At 35.0% G+C, this 22128-nt stretch overlaps 1 pseudogene; it reads right to left on the reverse strand.

Annotated features, from left to right (window-relative positions):
• Positions 1–122: 122 nt before the first annotated feature.
• On the reverse strand, positions 123–21620 carry LOC101286156 (AP-5 complex subunit mu-1-like; annotated as a pseudogene).
• Positions 21621–22128: the final 508 nt, after the last annotated feature.

Below are 22128 nucleotides of genomic sequence, written 5' to 3' on the forward strand. Positions count from 1 at the left end.
ATACAGGACTGGGAAGTGAGAAGGCTTCTTGCAGGTAGAGGAGTGGTCTGCTGGACGAGTTTCTTGAGAGACCTATCCAGGCCTCAATGTCATCACATCATTTACTTTTCTACTTTCAGACATCAGAGATTCATGGTATTATGGATGAGATTCAGCCCATTACATGAAATTTTCTCTCTTAAACATGACAAAATTACAGTAACAAGGATCCATATGTTATTGGAGCAGGAGCTTTAGAATTTCAAGTGTAATGATAATCAGAATAAATTAGTTTCTGCTGTGTACTTATTTTGGTTTTCCTGATATAAAAACTTGCACTGAATGCTGATATATATACATAACACCCAGTGACTGTGTAATCAAAGATTCTAAAATGAAAGTTTAAATACACTGTATCTCCAGTACAAATCTGTTCAAATGGCTGCTTCTCCTGGCTCTTGGCTCCAAACTTAAAGTTCCATAGAGTAATCTTCATTAATTTGGAAACTTTGGGTCAATAATCCAGATCAGTAAACTTTTCTCTTAAAATCTTTGAGCTGACGAGACTAACTTTGTATTCCAAATATGTGATTGGACTTCTATTATAAAAAGGCCTATGAACTTCACAAAATTAAATTATCTTTTATGTATATTTTCATGAAGGTTTAAATCAGAAGCTATTTTTAATTGAATTTTTTCATCTGATTAAAAATCAAAATTGGTGGGTCAGAGGCCTGGGAAGTGTAATAGCATCAGTTGAATGACTCTAAAAGGTGAATTAAAAGGAAATTTGTGGACTTTCCTGGTAGCGCAGTGGTTAAGAATCCACCTGCCAATGCAGGGGTCACAGGTTCAATCACTGGTCTGGGAAGATCCCACATGCTGCAGAGCAGCTAAGCTTGTGCACCACAATTACTGAGCCTGCACTCTAGAGCCCAGGAGCCACAACTACTGAGCCCACACACCAAAACTACTGAAGCCCGTGAACAAGAGCCCGTGCTCTGCAACAAGAGAAGCCACCACAATGAGAAACCCGTGCACCACAATGAAGAGTGGCCCCTACTCTCCTCAACTAGAGAAAGCCCTTGTGCAGCGACAAGGACCCAATGCAGCAAAAAATAAATACATAATTAAAAATTTTTTTAAAAACAGGGAATTTGTAAGACCTATTAAATGTAGAATCATCCGTTGCATCAGTACTACTGGAAATCCGAATGGCAGAGTCAAGTGAAGTCACACAAGGATGAACCAGAATATCCTAAATGGAAATCCACTGGTGGGAGCAGAATGTTTAAAGTTAAATTTTTTAAAAGGTAAAATCATGACTTTCAGGCTCATTGAAAAACAACGTATTTATTTATTTATTTATTTATTTATTTTTTTGCGGTACGCGGGATTCTCAGTGTTGTAGCCTCTCCCATTGCGGAGCACAGGCTCCGGACGCGCAGGCTCAGCAGCCATGGCTCACGGGCCCAGCTGCTCCGTGGCATGTGGAATCTTCCCGGACCGGGGCATGAACCCGTGTCCCCTGCATTGGCAGGTGGACTCTCAACCACTGTGCCACCAGGGAAGCCCAAGAAACAACTTTTGTCATAGATTTTATTTAACTCATTAATTAATGAGGAAACTGGGAAGATGTTAAAACTTGTCCACACAACACTTAAGAAACTAGGGTATTGGTAGTAAATTTAAGAGTAATGTTAGAATAAGATTGCCTAGTTACATACAAAACTTGTTAATATCTCACAGAGCAATAAAATATAACTGTGTACACACTGCTATATAGAAAATAGATAATCAACAAGGACCTACTATATATCACAGGGAACTCTACTCAATATTCTGTAATAACTTAATGGGAAAAGAATTTGAAAAAGAATAGCTATATGTATATGTGTAACTGAATCACTTTGCCGTACACCCAAAACTAATACAACATTGTAAATCAACTATACTCTAATATAAAATAAAGATTTTTTAAAAAAGATAACCTTGTGGTTATCTGTTTTACTGAACAAAAATTGGCACCTCTTCTAGATTAAAAAAATAAAATACCTAGGAATAAACCTACCTAGGGAGACCAAAGACCTGTATGCAGAAAACTACAAGACACTGATGAAAGAAATTAAAGATGATACCAACAGATGGAGAGGTATACCATGTTCTTGGATTGGAAGAATCAACATTGTGAAAATGACTATACTACCCATAGCAATCTACAGATTCAATGCAATCCCTATCAAATTACCAATGGCATTATTTACAGAACAAGAACAAATCATCTTAAAATTTTATGGAGACACAAAAGACCCCGAATAGCCAAAGCAGTCTTGAGGGAAAAAAACGGAGCTGGAGGAGTCAGACTCCCTGACTTCAGACTATACTACAAAGTTATAGTAATCAAGACAATATGGTACTGGCACAAAAACAGAAACATAGATCAATGGAATAAGATAAAAAGCCCAGAGATAAACCCACACACCTATGGTCAACTAATCTGTGACAAAGGAGGCAAAGATATACAATGGAGAAAAGACAGTCTCTTCAATAAGTGGTGCTGGCAAAACTGGACAGCTACATGTAAAAGAATAAAATTAGAACACTCCCTAACACCATACACAAAAATAAACTCAAAATGGATTCGAGACCTAAATGTAAGACCAGACATCATAAAACTCTTAGAGGAAAACATAGGAAGAACACTCTTTGACATAAATCACAGCAAGATCTTTCCTGATCCACCTCCTAGAGTAATGGAAATAACAACAATAAACAAATGGGACCTAATGAAACTTAAAAGCTTTTGCACAGCAAAGGAAAGTATAAACAAGATGAAAAGACAACCCTCAGAATGGGAGAAAATATTTGCAAATGAATCAATGGACAAAGGATTAATCTCCAAAATATAAACAGCTCATGCAGCTCAATATTAAAGAAACAAACGACCCAATGCAAAAATAGGCAGAAGACCTAAATAGATATTTCTCCAAAGAAGACATACAGATGACCAGGAAGCACATGAAAAGCTGCTCAACATCACTAATTATTAGAGAAATGCAAATCAAAACTACAATGAAGTATCACCTCACACTGGTTAGAATGGGCATCATCAGAAAATCTACAAACAACAAATGCTGGAGAGGGTGTGGAGAAAAGGGGACCCTCTTGCACTGTTGGTGGGAATGTAAATTGATACAGCCACTATGGAGAACAGTATGGAGGTTCCTTAAAAAACTAAAAATAGAATTACCATATGATCTAGCAATCCCACTACTGGGCATATACCCACAGAAAACCATAATTCAATAAGACACATGCACTCCAATGTTCATTGCAACACTATTTACAATAGCCAGGTCATGGAAGCAACCTAAATGCCCATCAACAGATGAATGGATAAAGAAGATGTGGTACATATATACAATGGAATATTACTCAGCCTTAAAAAGGAATGAAATTGAGTCATTTGTTGAGACGTGGATGGATCTAGAGACTGTCATACAGAGTGAAGTAAGTCAGAAAGAGAAAAACAAATATTGTATATTAACGCATATATGTGGAACCTAGAAAAATGGTACATATGAACCGGTTTGCAGGGCAGAAGTTGAGACAGAGATGTAGAGAACAAATGTATGGACACCAAGTGGGGAAAACCACGGTGGGGTGGGGATGGTGGTGTTCTGAATTGGGCAATTGGGATTGATATGTATACACTGATGTGTATAAAACTGATGACTAATAAGAATCTGCAGGGCTTCCCTGGTGGCACAGTGGTTGAGAATCTGCCTGCCAATGCAGGGGACGCGGGTTCGTGTCCCGGTCTGGGAAGATCCCTTATGCCGCAGAGTGGCTGGGCCCGTGAGCCATGGCCCCTGAGCCTGCGCGTCCAGAGCCTGTGTTCTGCAACGGGAGAGGCCACAACAGTGAGAGTCCCGCATACCGCAAAAAAAAAAAAAAAAAAAAAAAAGAATCTGCAGTATAAACAAACAAACAAAACAAAACAAAAAAACACAGTTAATCTAGAGCCTTACTCAATTTAAGACTTTTAATCAATTGAAAACAAGTCAAACTAAAGACATTTCCTTTGGTTTACATCTGGTGGCCTTCAGTCCATCCCACCCATCTTTTTGATTAATTCATATATTTTGGTTTACATTTTCACAACAGTATAATAAGAGAATAGTGATCCCTGGCACAAAATAAAGATATCCTGAGCATTATCTGACTCATTTCCCATCCCTTAAGTTCAAAGCAGAGGTTGGGATGATCAAAGGTAAAAAGAAAATCCCTTTATTAACAGCAATCCAAATGAATATGCTGGGGTTTCCTGCCACCAAGGAGCTAAGTGTGGAAGTTCCAAATGTATTGATATTTGGACCTATACCACTATGTTGTGGGTACAACTGAAAATAAGGGAGAAATTGCCATACTACCTGGGGAAAAAAAAGGAACACTGGAGAACAGGAGTCAGGTAGTCACCCTCTGTAAATACTTGATGCTGGAAGAGTACAATACATGCCTTGAAGTGCACTGTGGGTAGACTGAGTACCACCAACTGAGCTGCTTGAGAACTTGCAACAGACAATCAGGAGAAGTGCAGACAATGATTTTTAGGAAAAATTGAACAAGAGTTTAGGTGATGATGAGTACTGGCATGAACTTGTTGCAATTCAAATGCTAATGACCAAAACAACTGTTGATAAAGGTGAAAAGCAGTTAATGGAGTGTTAGGACAGCAGAGAAGTAAGTACTTTGACAAAGTATCTGTCTTGGAAATTCCCAAAGGAAGACCAGAAGGAGAAGGGACTTGCATCCTGTTTGAAAGTTATAAAATTGGCCCTGTGGACTCTAAGATCAACTAAAAAAGCACATTTCCATGGAAAGTACAAGTTGGTGATGACCGTGTGGTATTAAGATTACAAATAATACTGCATAAGGGGGTGAAGTCAAAGAGTCCTAAATCTAAATTTACTATATGCAGAGATGAATTATATCATTTCTCGTCATCCGGTCAGGGAAGAATAGATATTTCCTGTACTTCTCAGAATGTAATTAATATACGTTTCTCTCAAATAGAAAGCCCTGATTATCCTACTGAAGCTGTCCTGACACACCCATAGTGTGTTAATCTCTCCTGATTAAAAAAAGGAGGAATATGGAGCTTGGCATCAGATGAAATTTTGTAGGTAGAGGGGGTTAGCAAAATAGCAGAGGTTAGATCAATTTTTGAAGAGAGAAAAAAATCTGAATGAAAGAAATTAGGATGAAAATAGTCTTTCTCTATAAAGGGACCTTCTTCCCTGCCTGCCTCCTTAAAGCTTAACCTCTTGAATAAGTACCCTTATTCTGTAAGAAAATTATTATGTGGCACATATATCTGAGTTTTCTCCTCCTACACTGTAATTACATTTCATTTTCTCAAGGCTTTAATTAAGTCTTATACACCTGTATGTTTTATATAATAGTGTCATGGAAAATAAAGATAGAGAACAGTAAATAAAGTGTGACTTGCCCTATAGTAACCTCTCCAATGGCACTAGTTGGAAGAATTTTGAGTCCTATCGAGGAAACAGTGAGACCAGGAGTTCCAGACAAGGCCTTGATCCTAAGGAACTCCTCTTCAAGACTTTGGGAAAAGTGGGTGACAAGCAGAATACCGCAAGGAGCACTAATAAACAGACAACAAGAAAAACTGGAATAAAATCTACACTAGACAACGGACCATTGATTGTAGTGGGATAGAAGCTTTGTAGAAGTCTCCTCAGAAATGAAGAAACTGTACATGAGCACGCATGACCACAGGCAAGCTGCTTGTCCACAGCAATACCAGATAGAGCCTGAGATTTTTCAAATGCAGGTACAATATTCTTTTCACTGGATTAGTTTTCACAGGAAGAGACTTAATGGGAATACAACCCTGACAGGTTCCATGAAGGTAAGAGCATACCTCATCTTATTGTGCTTTGCTTTATTGCACTTCACAGATAGAACGTTGTTTAAAAATTGAAGATTTGTGGCAACATTTCTTCAAGCTAGACTATCAGTGCCATATTTTCTAGAAGTATTTGCTCACTTCAAATCTCTGTGTTATATTTTGGTGATTCTCACAATATTTCAAACTTTTTCATTATATTTGTTATGGTGAACTGTGATCCGTGATCATTGATGTTACTATTAACAGGAAGGCATGTTGAAAGCTGACATAGGCCAAAGTCTGGGCCTCTTGCACCAGTTAGCCAGGTCGTGAATGTGAAGGAAAAGTTCTTGAAGGAAATTATAAGTGCTGCTCCAGTGAACACACAAATGTTAAGAAAACAAAACAGACTTATTTCTAGTTATGGAGAAAGTATTAGTGGTTTGGATACACCAAATCATACACAATATTCCCTAGAGCCAAAGCCTAATCCAAAACAAGGTGCTAACTCATTTCAATTCTGTTAAGACTGAGAGAGGTAAGGAAGCTGCAGAAAAAAGATTTGAAGCCAGCAGAGGTTGGTTCATGAGGGTTAAGGAAAGAAGCCATCTCTGTAACATAAAAGTGTAAGGTGAAACCATGAGTGTTCACGTAGAACTGCAGCAAGTTATCCAGAAGATCTAGCTCAGATAATTAATGTAGGTGGATATACTAAACAACAGATTTTCAATGTAGATGAAACAACCTTATGTTGGAAGAAGATGCCATCTAGGACTTTCATAGGTAGAGAGGAGAAGTCAATGCCTGGCTTCAAAGTTTTAAAGGACAGACAGGCTGACTCTCAGCCTGTCTAAGGGCTAATGCATCTGGTGACTTAAAGCCAAAGCCAGGTCTCATTTACCATCCCCCAAATCCCAGGGCCCTTAAAAATGGTGCTAAATCTATTCTGCCTGTGCTTTAGAAATGGAACAACAAAGTCTAGATGATGGTACATCTGTTCACAACATCATTTAAGCCCACTGAGCAGACCTACTGCTCAGAAAAGATTCCTTTCTAAATATGACTTCTCACTGACAATGCACCTGGTCACCCAAGATCTTTGATGGATATGTACAAGGAGATTAATGCTGCTGTCATGCCTGTTAACACAACATCCATTCTGCAGCCCATGGGACAAGGAGTAATTTTGACTTTCAGGTCTTATTTAAGAAATACATTTCACAAGGCTATAACCTATAAATGGCAATTCTTCTGATGGCCCTTGGCAAAGTAAATTGAAAACCTTATGGAAAGGATTCATCATTCCAGATGCCATTATGAATATTTATGATTCCTGGGAAGAGGCTAAAATATCAATATTAGCAGGAGTTTGGAAGAGGTTGATTGCAATCCTCATGGATGACTTTAAGGGATTCAAGTTTTCAGTGGAGAAAGTAACTGTAGATGTGGTGGAAAGAACTAGAATTAGAAGTGGAGCCTGAAGATGTGACTGAATACCTGCAATTTCATGTTAAAAATTGAACAGATGAGGAATTGCTTCTCATAGATGAGAAAGAAAGTGTTTTCTTGGGATGGAAGCTACTTCTGGTGGAGATGCTTGAAGATTGCTTAAATGACAAGAAAGGATTTAGAATATGATGTTAACTTATTTGATAAAGCAGCAGCAAGATTTAAGAGGATTGACTCTGATTTTGAAAGAAATTCAGCTGGGTGTAAAATGTTATCAAACAGCACTGTGAGCTACAGAGGAATCTTTCATAAAAGGAAGAGTCCATCAATGGGGCAAACGTCATTGTTGTCTTATTTAAAGAAATTGCCACAGATACCCCAGCTTCAGCAACCACCACCTAATCTGTCAGCAGCCATCAATGTTAAGACAAGAACCTCCATCAGCAAAAGATTAGGACTTCGCTAAAGGCTCGGAGGATGGTTAGCATATTTTAGCAATAAAGGTTTTTGTTTTTTGTTTTTTGTTTTTTTTTTGCAGTACGCGGGCCCCTCACTGCTGTGGCCTCTCCCGTTGCGGAGCACAGGCTCCGGACGCGCAGGCTCAGCGGCCATGGCTCACGGGCGCAGCCGCTCCGCGGCATGTGGGATCCTCCCAGACCGGGGCACGAGTCCGTGTCCCCTGCATCGGCAGGCGGACTCTCAACCACTGCGCCACCAGGGAAGCCCTAAACTATTTTTTTAATTAGGGTATGTACATTGTTTTTTTAGACATAATGCTATTGAACACTTAATAGGCTAGAGTATAGTGTAAACAAACTTTTTATGTACTGCGAAGCCAAAAAAAATTTGTGTGACTCACTTTATTGTGATTTAATTTATTGATGTGATCTGGAATTGAACTCACAATGTCTCTCAGGTGTGCCTGTAGTAGAGAAGATGCACTCTCTTCCATAAAGTAAAACAAAGAAACCACCAGAACCTGGGTTCAAGATTCTACTTGACCCCTAATAGTTATGGGAATTTAAGCAATACAATTCACTACTTTGAGCCTTACTCATCAATGAACTGGTTATGTTAATACCTTCTTGGAGTGTTGTTGTGAGGTAAAATAATAATCTGTAAATATAAAATTTTGATAAAATAAATGTTCTATAAATCTAAAGTATAGATAATATGCATACAATAAAAAGATTCTTTCCAAATCTTTATGCCTATCTGAACTTTCTCCCCTTCTTTAGTTGAATTTACCCAGGTAGGTATAGTCATTCATTCAACAAACACTATCCTTATCACTAGAATATGATTCCCTTACCTTTATATCCCATTCCCTCCCTCCCCCACATTTAGAAGACTGCCATAGTAGAAATGTAATATTTGTTAAATGATTAAAGCCATGACGGATTTATTTAGTGCCACATTTTTCCTGATTCTTTGCTTGCTGCTTCGAATGAGATAAATAAGAAATATCCCTTGTCCCCATCGTCTTCATCTTTTTTCTGTCTTAATTATATAAACTTTTAATCATTGCATTTTGACTTCCTAGTTTACCACGAAATGTGATTCTTTTCAGTAAGGAAGTGTACCTATACAGAGCAGTTCACATTTTATGCATATTTAAGGAGCCCAGTGAATTGAAATCTGTGTTTACATCTTACCACGTTGGGGTGCCATTTTAGGTGATAAATGCAAACCCAGTGTGCTTATCCGGCTCAGTTTTAAATAAAGCACATTTTCTATCATGTGTCACCTATGAACACATCTTTGTTTTAAATGTGGCCACAAAAAGGAATCTTAGCAAAATTAAATAAAAAATTAAATCAATTATAATTATCATTATTCTATTGTGGTTTTCATAATACATAATACTATGTGAATTTAGCAAGTGTCCTTTGATAATCCCTCTGTATCTGCCACAAAGTACACATGGCTGCTGGAAACCTCGCAGAGTATCCTCCTCCTCCTGCTGGTACATATGTGAGGGTGGTGAGAAGTGAAGGTAAAATAATAATAAGGAATAAAAGGTCCTTCTCACCCTCAGATGATGTCTTAAACTTCAGTGGGTTTCTGTAGGCCCGCCCTCAGAGAGGAAAAGGGCTACTGTCAAGTGAAAGCCTGCATTTCAAAATCGTCTCTCTGAGGCTGGTGAAACCATGATTAATTGTAATTTCTTACATCATTTCTCATATCCTCTCATTTTTTCTTTTATCATATTACATGTTTCCATTCACTCAGTGCTGTTTTTTCCTGCTGTGTGCCTACCATTTGCAAAAGACATATGTAAAAGGCAGTATTTGATTACTTTGGAATTTTAATTTTGCCATAACTTTATTTTTATTTTTGTATATAAAAATAAAATGCTAGCTATTTTATCTTATGCCAAAACTAAATATTAAAATTCATTTTTCATTTGTATAGTAACTTTCTTAATATCTCCAAACTCAACTTTATGTAGTTTCATCCCGTATGGATCAGTTTACCATTTGCTTGTTCATAGTTATTTCTAATTTTCAATGTAGAGAGATTCTGCCTTCAATGACACCAAAAGTTCCTGGAAGTATGCTATCTTTTCTTTTTTTCCGAGTTTTGAAAAATGAGATGATTCTCTAAGCAGAAAGGAAGAGGAAGGTCATTCTTGACAGAGAGGACATTGTAGGCTTAGGGTCATATAGGTGGAATATGGCAACTCAGAGATGTGAGTCCAGCTCAGTACCACTGCAAAACCCACAGAGGCCCTCTGAGTTCATATGCAATAAGAAATCTAGTTGTTTGAAAAGTTCTCTAATAAGTATACAAATTTTGGCAATCATCTATGTGAGAAAACATTTCCAGGTGACCCTTGATTTGAAAGTCTAAGCAGATTCTGGAGATATTTTTGTCTGTTTCTTTTTCTGGTGCTATTTACATAAAGGAAACATTGGCAGAAATCCTCAATCCTGGTGTACATCCAATTTCTTTTTGTTTTGATTGGCTAGGCTTCAGTAAATGATTTTCACATTAACAAAGAGATATTGAAATACTAATTTGGAATCCTGTATTCCTTTCTGATGCTGATGTTGATGAGTCTGAAGTTCATGAAGGTAATGTACACAGGTTTTGACTTATGAAAAAAGTATGGCATTTATTTCAGATTACCGGTTATATTACAGTAAAGTAGACTTCATTTTTGACTTGGAGAAAGGAAAGGAAAGGAAAGGAAATCAGATGCCACTTAAAATAAATTTCTAGATTGGAAATATGTAAAAAAGTTTCATTGTCTGCCATAATTTTGATAGGTTATATTCAATTACTAAGAACTATTTAATTTGTTTACCTCAACTACTTTTGAGAAGATGCAGATTTGTGTGGTTATATGTAATTTAGCTCTAATTGTTAAGTTTTAAGATCTTGGAAACAGAAATCAGCAGAAAAACTATATTCTTTGAGAAACTGATTTATCAGTTGCAGAGAGGTTGGAAATAGTAAAGACTTTTGATGAAATTTTAGTAGTTTAAATACATGATTATTTGTGGAATATAAGGAGGAGTAGTCCAATATGATCTAGTGGGTGAATTAATGAATAACAAAATAATTTCCTTTTATACATGATGTGCTATTCTGTGCTGGCTACATTGTACAAATATGCATTGTACATGTACATTGTACAACTGGCTACATTGTACAAATATACATTGTACATGTACATTGTACAACTACAGTAAGATAAGAAAAGCAAAGGTGAAAAAACTTAAGAGGAATGAGGCCATTTATTTTCAACAGTTTATTGTGATTTTAGAAGTGTTCCCTGAGAAATGTTGGACAATATAAGAATATAAAAAGGAGATTAAATTATTGATAATTCCAATATCCAAAGTTTAATATTTTGTTATGCTGAAAAGTTTTTCACTACTCAGATGATTAATAAATAGATGGATAAAAAATAATGAAGGTAGAAATAGATATATATTTATAAAATTGGCATTAAACTACTATCCTGCAAATACATTATTGTATATTTTTTAACTCAATACTTGCTTTTAGCATAGCATTAGGCTATATTAAATATTCTTCAAAAGTATAAAATATTTGATGAATAACATTCTATAACATATGAGTAACATAAATTACTGAACAATCTCATTTATTAATTTGTAGGTTAGTTCTTTTTTTCCCCTGTAAACAATTCTATAATACATATTCTCACCTAAATTGCCACACCTATGAATGAAGTTTTGAGGAATTTAATTCTGGCCCAAAGGATAGAAAAATACTTTTGTCCTCTCTATATAGACTTCCAAAATCATTTCCAGACCTGCACCACAATTTTATCTTTCATCAGCAGTAATAATTTCTGATCACACCATACCCTCTCTCACAAAGTACTAGTCCTAAAAAAAATTTTGGCAGCAAATAGAATTTAGTTATTTTAAATTAAGTAATTATATCAATATTAAAGTAAAACACTTCTTTAAAAAATTGTACCCATTCTTTCACATCTATTTCTATTTTTATTGCTGTATATGTTAATAAATTTAGATTTATGACATTTTTACATATTAAAAATTAACTTCGATCATACTTATTACAAAATTTACAAGTTTATTTTTTAATCTTTTAATGTTATCTGTGACTATTCAGGGTTTAAAATATCTATAAAATGTGTACTTAATATGTCACCTTATTCACCTCTGATTATTTTCCCTTAGAACATCATCATTTTACATTTTGTTCGTACTGTTTTTGGTGTTTTAAGACTGTTCATTTTTACACATAACTTCTAAATTTATTGGGCGGCATATAGTTTAGTTGTTCTATGATGTAAAGATCCAAACTTAATTTTTTCCAACCACTTTTCTAAAAACTGTATTTTAAAAAAAATATTTTTCCATTAGTTTGTAATGCTCTCTTTAAGATAACATTTAATTCTTACATGCCAAAAATATTCAACAACATTTGTAGGTTTCTCCTGGCTCGGAGAACATAGGAGATTTAACTCCTCTTAAATTGGATGAGAGGTGCTACGGGGAAGTTAGTCATAAATGCCAGCACTTACTTGGGAGCAGTGTGTGTCACACTGCCCAATCATTTCCATCTTGAGTTAGTAAAACACTGAAAACTCTTTAGCTTCTTTAGCAGGTTTCTTGTATAGTCTGAATGAAGATAAATAAATGGTGTTTTGGGGGAGAAATCACAATAACAGGACAATTTTTAATGAACAATTATGTCTCTGGATAGAGTTTGGAAAAACCAGATATAGCTATAAATAAGGTTGAAATTGCTTCTCATAATAATATAAAGGAGTTTTTTTCATTTCTGGCATGTCATATTTCTACCAATTATTGCTTTAGGAAAACAATCATTCTTTATTAATACGGATTTAGACCTTATTGAATCTGAGAATAATTTTATTTCCTTAGAAGATATATGTGAGTGTGCGTCTCTGGTGTGTGTGTGTGTGTGTGTGTGTGTGTGTGTGTGTGTGTGTGTGTGTGTGTGTGTGTGTGTGTGTGTGTGTGTGTGTGTGTGGCATAGCCTAGTCTGAATCAACTCTTTTGCTGAAATTACTTTGCCCCTTTAACACACCATATTAAAAATGGTAGGGCTTCCCTGGTGGCACAGTGGTTAAGAATCTGCCTACCAATGCAGGGGACATGGGTTCTAGCCCTGGTCCGGAAGATACCACATGCTGCAGAGCAACTAAGCCCGTGCACCACAACTACTGAGCTTGCATTCTAGAGCCCGCGAGCCACAACTACTGAAGCCTGAGCGCCTAGAGCCTGTGCTCTGCAACGAGAAGCCACCGCAATGAGAAGCCTACGCACCGCAACAAAGAGTAGCCCCTGCTCGCCGCAACTAGAGAAAGCCCGCACACAGCAACAAAGACCCAACACAGCAAAAAATAAAATTAATAAAATTTTTTTAAATGATATTATTCCTAGATTGAGCGTTGCAATTTGGGGAAATGCATTGGTGAAAGATTTTGAAAAAACGTTAAAGATATTTTTTCTCCTTTTTTGACATTTTTGTGGAAGTATAATATATATGCAGAAAAATACACAAATCAGAAATGGGGGGATTAATTTATAAATTTAACTACACCTGTAACCAGCACTGGCTTGTAGGAACAGAACATCCTAGCAGCATCCTAGAAAAATCTAACATGTAATCATCTATTCATTTCTCCCCCAGGGTAATCACTATTCTGATTTTTAATATTATAGATTCATTTTGCCTGTTTTAAACTGTACATCAATAGAATCATATACTTTTGGTATCTGGCTTCTTTGGCTCAAAATAATATATCTGAGATTCATCCATGTTGTTGCAAGTAGGTGTAAATCATTCATTCTCATTTCTGTAGAGCATTCCATTGTTTGACCATATCGTATTTTATTCATTCAACTCTTGATTGGGATTTGCGTTGTTTCAATTTTAGGGTAACTTATGAATAGTGCTGCTATAAACACACTAATATATGTCTTTTGGTGTGCACATTTCTGTTAGTTACACGCCCAGAAATGGAGTCGGTGGGTAATAGATTATGTTCAGTGTAGTTTTGTACTACCAAGTAATTTTCTAAAGAGTTTGCTAACAACTTATATACCCACCAGCAGTGTATAATGAGATTCCCTATTACTCCAATTCCTTGATACCTGTTGCTATGATCCCTTTTACGTTTTAGAATGTCCCTTGGGTATTCAGTGAAATTTTATTGTAGTTTAAATTTACATTTCCCTGATAACAAATGAAGTGGGACACTTTTCATTTGCTTTTTGGCCATTTATGCACATCCTTTTTCATAAAGTAACTCTTCAAGTTTGCTTTTTTCTATGATTTTAATCAACTTGTAAAATTTTCTTTTGCTATTTTTTGAGTAACTAGATATTTATCAAATATATGTGCTACAAATATCTTATTCCATTCTATGTATTGCCTCTTCATTCTTATGACCCATCTATTGATGGAAAAATGTCCTTAATATTCTTCATACATTGCTATTTATCTTTTATTTCCTTTTTTAAAAGTATTTTTAAAAATTGAGCATGAGATGGCTACGCCTAATCCAAGTTCAGGAGGCATTCTCTATGTTTTCTTCAAAAGTCTGTATTAATTTACCTTCCATAACAATGTCAGCAGCATATCTGGCATTGAATTTTTGTTGTCATAAGAAGAACAAAGTTCCTTTATTTCCTGTATGGAATCAACTTACCTAGCACCCTTCATTTTATTTGTTTGAATTTTATTTAATTAATTAATTAATTTATTTATAAAGCAGGTTCTTATTTGTTATCTATTTTATACATATTAGTGTATATATGTCAATCCCAATCTCCCAATTCATCACACACACCTCCCCCACGCCACTTTCCCCCCTTAGTGTCCATACATTTATTCTCTACATCTGTGTCTCTATTTCTGCCCTGCCAACTGGTTCATCTGTACCATTTTTCTAGGTGCCACATGTGTGTGTTAATATATGATATTTGTTTTTCTCTTTCTGACTTACTTCACTCTGTATGACAGTCTCTAGATCCATCCATGTCTCTACAAATGAACCAATTTTGTTCCTTTTTATGGCTGAGTAATAGTCCATTGTATATATGTACCACATCTTCTTTATCCATTTGTCTGTCGATGGGCATTTAGGTTGCTTCCATGACCTGGCTATTGTAAATAGTAGCACCCTTTATTTAAAATTCTACCCTTTCTCCATTGTACTGTGGTGTCACCTGTTCATGAATTAGTTTACCATGTACGTATGCATCTTTATTGTGTTCCATTGGTCAATTTGTGTATTCTTGTTAAATTACCACACTCTTTTGAAAATTATAATTCTATAATAGAAATCAATATCTTGTACTGGCTCACTTTGTTCTTCTTGAAAAATACCTTGGCTATTCTTGGCCATGAAAATGTAATTGTGTCCTAGTTTACCCTGCTGATGTGGGTGATGGAATGAAGGATGCAGAGAGGTTGATAGAAGTTATAGAGCCAAGCCATACCCTGAGAAAAGAAAGGTGTTTTTTTCTTTGTTTGTTTGTTTTTTAATTTCAATCAAGTCCTCTTTCTCAAACATAGAAGAGGACATACTTCAGGTCAGGCATGCTAGTTTGTATGTGAGCTGAGTATGTGAGTAGTCTCTTCTAAAAGTTTTGGGTTTTTTTGAAAGATTTTTTTCCCTTAGTATTCAGACATATTTTCCTTTAGTTTTCCCCCAAGTAATCTATAATGTTTCATATATACAATGTTTTTATTTAAGTTGAATTGAAGCCAATTTAGGGATAACACTGTGAAAGGAAGGGTGGTTTTCCCTTGGTGTTCTGTCTCTAGAATAAAATTTCACAGCTGCAGAGAAATTTAGAGACAATTTTCTGCCTTCGATCTTAGCATAAGATGAAATACAGAACTTGAGGAAAGGGCAGAATTTGAGGAATCTGCAGACTTTAAGTTTGAAGATTATACTCAAGATTTTATTTGAGGAACTACTAGTCAAATGTCTCATTGGTTATTATTAGTGGCAGGGCACTATAAATTCGATTGCAGAATATTCCATGTTAAGATAATAAATGGAACTGTCAGAGGTGGCTTTTGTCTTAGCTTTAAAACACATTAAAGCAACACTAGTTATATTTATAGTACTGGAATGGAATCACTTCAGCATACTGATTTCATTTCTTCACATGTCAATAACTAACATTTTCATTTCCTGGACTTAAGCCAATCAGGAAAGAAAAATAGAATACTCATCATTTATAATAAATCATTTACCACTCAGTCAAGCAAGTAGGGTTGTATATTACTTTCTATAGCTGTCAGAAGCTTTAATTATTAATACAATTGCATCTTGGGTTATGAGGGCTTAAAACTATGGGGCTGATGATTTCTGAACTTCCATAAGTGACTTCAAAAAGACGATAGAAAGCTATAAGCACATTTTTATCATTCTTGTTTTTAAGTTCTCTCATTTGATACCCAATAGTTACAAGATAATTGTTCTTCTGTTTTTTGCCAAAGGCTTTTAAGTTGTATCTTTTCTTTTGTTATTGAATTCCAGGGTTAGTTGGTCTGAACTCAGTATTTCAACTAGCTCCACGCTGAGAACTATACTTGAATTGGTTCTGTGAAATGTGAAGGAAACAAAGGCTGGATACATTGTCATTTAAACTTTCACTAGCCTGGACCCAAAAGGTTAGAAAGGTATTTTCCATATTCCAGTTTAAATGGGTATGTAAATAATATTTTAGAGACAAAAATGTATAATATACTATTTATTGCAAATATATGCAAATTATAAAGCATGATAAATTATTTAAATTTTGGGAGTAAGGACAATGTGAAGAGCATGACCTTTAAATACCTTACTAATTGTTTAAAGCACCCAATAATCACTTAATTTTTTAGGAGAGTTTACTTTATTTGATTTGACTATTTGCTGTTAAGGGCTTAGACTACAGAAGTAACATGTTAACTTGTATACCTGTCTAGTCAAAATAATAACTTTCTGGTAGAAAATAGAACTCTAAAGATTACAATTTTATTGCCCTAAGCTATTAACCAGTTTGATTTAGTACACATATTTTGTACTATCTTCCCAAGTGGATTATAAATACTCTGTTCCTAAAAATATCATTTGAACATGCTTATTAATTAGTAAGCTGCCTAAGTCTGACATATAATCACATTTTAAAGTGTTTATAAATTGTATTTTGACAGTTTTGGAGAACGCACCAAAAGTTCAAAGGACTCACCTGCCAGAGACAATTAAATCGTCTTGTCTGAAAAGCACACTTCATGGACTCAGGCAAATCTTTTCATAGCCCCTGAAATGATTCTCAGGTAACACTAGGACCTTACTTTCACTGACTCTATTTCTCTAAGTTTGTGTTCTTTCTTGTAATCTTGATTTTTTTGGTTTCTTTTTTTTCTTATTGAGTGTGTTATTTTGTTTGTATCTTGCCTAACTCATGGTCATGTCCATGCCTTTTCCATAAAAAGGCCCAGGGACTTATTAATCTGTATCTCATCCTGGGATATACTACGTTGTCTCACCTGTATAACAAAGAGAGCACTGCAGGTATGTGTCAAGCTGATTTGTACACAGTTGATAATTTATTCTATTATGAAAGCAGCAAAGATTGTATCCTGGTTTATGTGACCATTTGATGATATCAGTCAGGTGGATGATGGGATCTATTCTTTGTTGGATAAGGGATGACAAAGGATCAAGTTTTTTTAGACTATTTCATTTTAGTCTATTTGTGAGATTTACTGCCCACTGGAAAGGAGAACGGCTCTTTGAGATATGAAACTGTGATTTTTTTATGCTTCTGTGTTTATTTTGACTAGGGTAATCTCTAAGCTTTCTGTAGGTCTGTCATCTGTAAATAGAAAGGGTCTTTATATCTCCTTGTATGAATGTGAAACATTTTTTCTATGTTTAAAAGTATTAATAAATTAGATTAAAATACTTCTTAAAATAAGAATATTTTAATTGGTTCATAAATAAATGTATATAAATTAAATATTCCAACATTTCCAGGAGATAAACTAAATTTCTAATACTTTAATCATGCTCAGTATTTCTCAAAAGTGTGCTGTCTATGAGGTCAAAACTATTTTCATAATAATATTAAGACATTATATGCTTTTTTATTCTCACTTTTTATGGGAATATAGTGGATCTGTCTAGATGTTGCATGATATTTGATGAGAATATTTTTCAGACAGCTAATGGAAAATGTTTTTATGATTGCTAGAATTTTGAAGGTAGTAGCTTTTGTATGTAAATACATGCATATTCAGACATTGACTCAGTATATTCTCAGTAATATTACTATCCTCTTACTAGCTGTACCTACTGCTATCTCCATAACCCCATCATTGTCCATTTTTACTTGACAGAATGATAAATAGACATATTTATTCAGATTTGGATATTTAGCACATATTTTCTTAAAAGTGAATACGTACATCTATTAAGTCAAGGAAAAACTGACAGCACTTGTTATTAAAAATTTTTGAGCTTTCAAACAAAAATTATAATTTTGGAAAACTTGTATCTGTCACCATGATCTTAAGAACTTGCTAGTAGTAAGAGATTTTTCTGATGAGATCACTGGTGATATTAACTAATACAATTTCTGATATCATATGATCAGTTGTGTTTACATTTGGAAGATCTGTATAATCCAGTGAACTAATATTTTCCAAATGACCAATGGAAGATCTTATAAAAGGAAGGACAGAGAAAAGATCCATTCAAAAGACAGAATACATCAATGGATTTTAAAGAAACAGTATGACAAATTTACTGATATGATATCAAATTCCACATTGCAAATAACCTTTAGAAATAACATATCATGTTTTTGAAGTAGTATCAAAAGAAAATATCTACAATGATCTAAAAAAGCTATTCAAAATACTCTTTGTTTTTCTAACTACATATCTAGTGAGGATAGATGTTCTACATAAACTTGACAGATTGAATGCTGATATATATTTTATTAAGGAGATCTATTTTATTAAGGAGATATTAAAGTATAAAATAATCCCATTCTTCTCACAATTTTATTTTGGAAAATACAGTTTAATAAATAAATCGTGTTTAGACATTAATATGTTATGGATTTATTATTGTTATTTTTAAATAAATTAGTAAAAAATATTTAAAATGGATAATACAGTAAACGTTTAGAGATAAACCCACCGAAAACACTTTAAGTTTTTCAGATATTTTTAGGAGTTGTAGAGAGTTCTTGAGTCCACAGTTTGAGTACTGATGATATTAGTCTTTCGAGAAAGAAAGAGAGTCAGAAACTGCTAGCTCAGAAACCTTCTTATATAAGATTGAAAGTTCGTATTAGTAAGAAGAACCCTTGGTTGAATCAGACTAGTTTGATACTTTCAGTTGAAATAGAGGAGAGAGAAAATAACTGAAGTCAAAAAGCACTGTAGGAGCGCTTCCCTGGTGGCGCAGTGGTTGGGGGTCTGCCTGCCGATGCAGGAGACGCGGGTTCGTGCCCCGGTCCGCGAAGATCCCACGTGCCGGGGAGCGGCATGGCCGCTGAGCCTGCGCGTCCGGAGCCTGTGCTCTGCAATGGCAGAGGCCACAACAGTGAGAGGCCCGTGTACCGAAAAAAAAAAAAAAAAAGCACTATAGGAGAAATATAGTGGAGAGAATTTTTCTTCTTGGTTAGCCTCAAGATGAAAGAGATAATAATAAAGGTTTTCACATTATACAATTTGAGATTCCTTGATGAAATTTTGAGACAGAAGTTAATTCTCTTGCTTCAGAATGTGCTCAATACTGTATACTCAAAGAGGTTTATATGGTTAATTAACACTTCTTGTAGCCCTATGTAAATAATTAAGCCAAAGCCTATTGGGACTATCTTTTTTTTTTTTTAACATCTTTATTGGAGTATAATTGCTTTACAATGGTGTGTTAGTTTCTGCTTTATAACGAAGTGAATCAGTTATACATATATATATTTTCCCATATCTCTTCCCTCTTGCATCTCCCTCCCTCCCACCCTCCCTATCCCACCTCTCTAGGTGGTCACAAAGCACTGAGCTGATCTCCCTGTGCTATGCGGCTGCTTCCCACTAGCTATCTACTTTACGTTTGATAGTGTATATATGTCCATGCCACTCTCTCACTTTGTCACAGCTTACCCTTCCCCCTCCCCATATCCTCAAGTCCATTCTCTAGTAGGTCTGTGTCTTTATTTCCGTCTTTCCCCTAGGTTCTTCATGACCTTTTTTTTTTCTTAGATTCCATGTATATGTGTTAGCATATGGTATTTGTTTTTCTCTTTCTGACTTACTTCACTCTGTATGACAGACTCTAGGCCCATCCACCTCACTACAAATAACTCAATTTTGTTTCTTTTTATGACTGAGTAATATTCAATTGTATATATGTGCCACATCTTCTTTATCCATTCATCTGTTGATGGACACTTAGGTTGCTTCCATGTCCTGGCTATTGTAAATAGAGCTGCAATGAACATTTTGGTACATGACACTTTTTGAATTATGGTTTTCTCAAGGTATATGCCCAGTAGTGGGATTGCTGAGTCGTATGGTAGTTCTATTTTTAGTTTTTTAAGGAACCTCCATACTGTTCTCCATAGTGGCTGTATCAATTTACATTCCCACCAACAGTGCAAGAGGGTCCCCTTTTCTCCACACCCTCTCCAGCATTTATTGTTTGTAGATTTTTTGATGATGGCCATTCTGACTGGTGTGAGGTGATACCTTATTGTAGTTTTGATTTGCATTTCTCTAATGATTAGTGATGTTGGGCATCCTTTCATGTGTTTGTTGGCAGTCTGTATATCTTCTTTGGAGAAATGTCTATTTAGGTCTTCTGCCCATTTTTGGATTGGGTTCCTTGTTTTTTTGATATTGAGCTGCATGAGCTGCTTGTAAATTTTGGAGATTAATCCTTTGTCAGTTGCTTCATTTGCAAATATTTTCTCCCATTCTGAGGGTTGTCTTTTGGTCTTGTTTATGGTTTCCTTTGCTGTGCAAAAGCTTTTAAGTTTCATTAGGTCCCATTTGTTTATTTTTGTTTTTATTTCCCTTTCTCTAGGAGGGACTATCACTTTTGTGATCAAGAATAACCTTTGGAGACTATATATTATCAAATTGGCAGGGTCATTAAGAACAATTATTTACAACTTGGAAATAAAGCAGAAATGTGGAAAGTATATTCTTTCAAATTTATATTGAAACTTCTGCAACAAATGACTTAACGCTCTAGAAAAATGTAACTGTGGTTGATGTTGCTATTAAATAAAGGCTCACACACTCATAAATTACCTGTTAAACTTGTAGATCTTATCCAATAGAATTGCAAATAATTTCCGTCTAGTAGAAAAATAACTCCAAAAGTTATGTACTGTCCTGTAGGTCATTAATCATTTTTGTTGCTAACTAAGTGGACTATTTTAGAATGCCTTTTACAGTGGACTTATAATCATTTTTCTTCTAATTCTTGTTTGAACCAGGTTTACCATCTGATCAGTTCCCTCCTTCATTAATGAACTGAATAAAATCTTTCTCATGTTTTCATTGTATATGTGTCTGAAAATCATTTTTTTAACTTTTTGAAAAAATGAACACTTTTTAAAGGTTTGCATTTTGCTTTCTAGAAATATTTAATTGCTATATCACCTGTGAATGCAGTGATATGCGGGGACCACTGAGTATTGGCGCCAAAGAGCCTATTATTTGCACGTTTTCCCAATTTCACTTTCAGATCTGCAATGTTGCTAGTTAGAAAATCAGCCATGATGGCAGTATTTACACCACAAAAATCAGTATAAACTAAAAATCATGACTTTTTGTTTTCTGAAGAGCCAATTTACCATCACACCACTTTATGCATGTTAAAAAAATTGCTTAATTTTGCTTATGTTTGAATTTTAAAATGGTCTTGTACTTTCTTTTTTTCACTAAATATGTTTCTTAGAGTTATCTGTATTGTTGCATCTAGTGGTAGTTCACTCCTTTACCCTGATGTATTATATCTATATGTGAATATTCTATTTATTCATTCCCTTACTAATGAACTTTTGTGTTGCTTCCAGTTTATGTTGTTACAAACATATTGTAGAGCTATAAATACCAATGCACATTTTTTAAAATACTAGTTTAAATCTTATTCATTTTCCTACTGGTTTTCTTTATTTTAAATTCATTTGTGGGATATTTATACTTACATATTATAGATATGTGGAATATATACATATATATGTATGTTTTATATATATACATTGTGTGTGTGTGTGTGTGTGTGT

The sequence above is a fragment of the Orcinus orca genome, chromosome 8, assembly GCF_937001465.1.
Source record: "Orcinus orca chromosome 8, mOrcOrc1.1, whole genome shotgun sequence".
In the NCBI taxonomy this organism is placed as follows: domain Eukaryota; kingdom Metazoa; phylum Chordata; class Mammalia; order Artiodactyla; family Delphinidae; genus Orcinus; species Orcinus orca.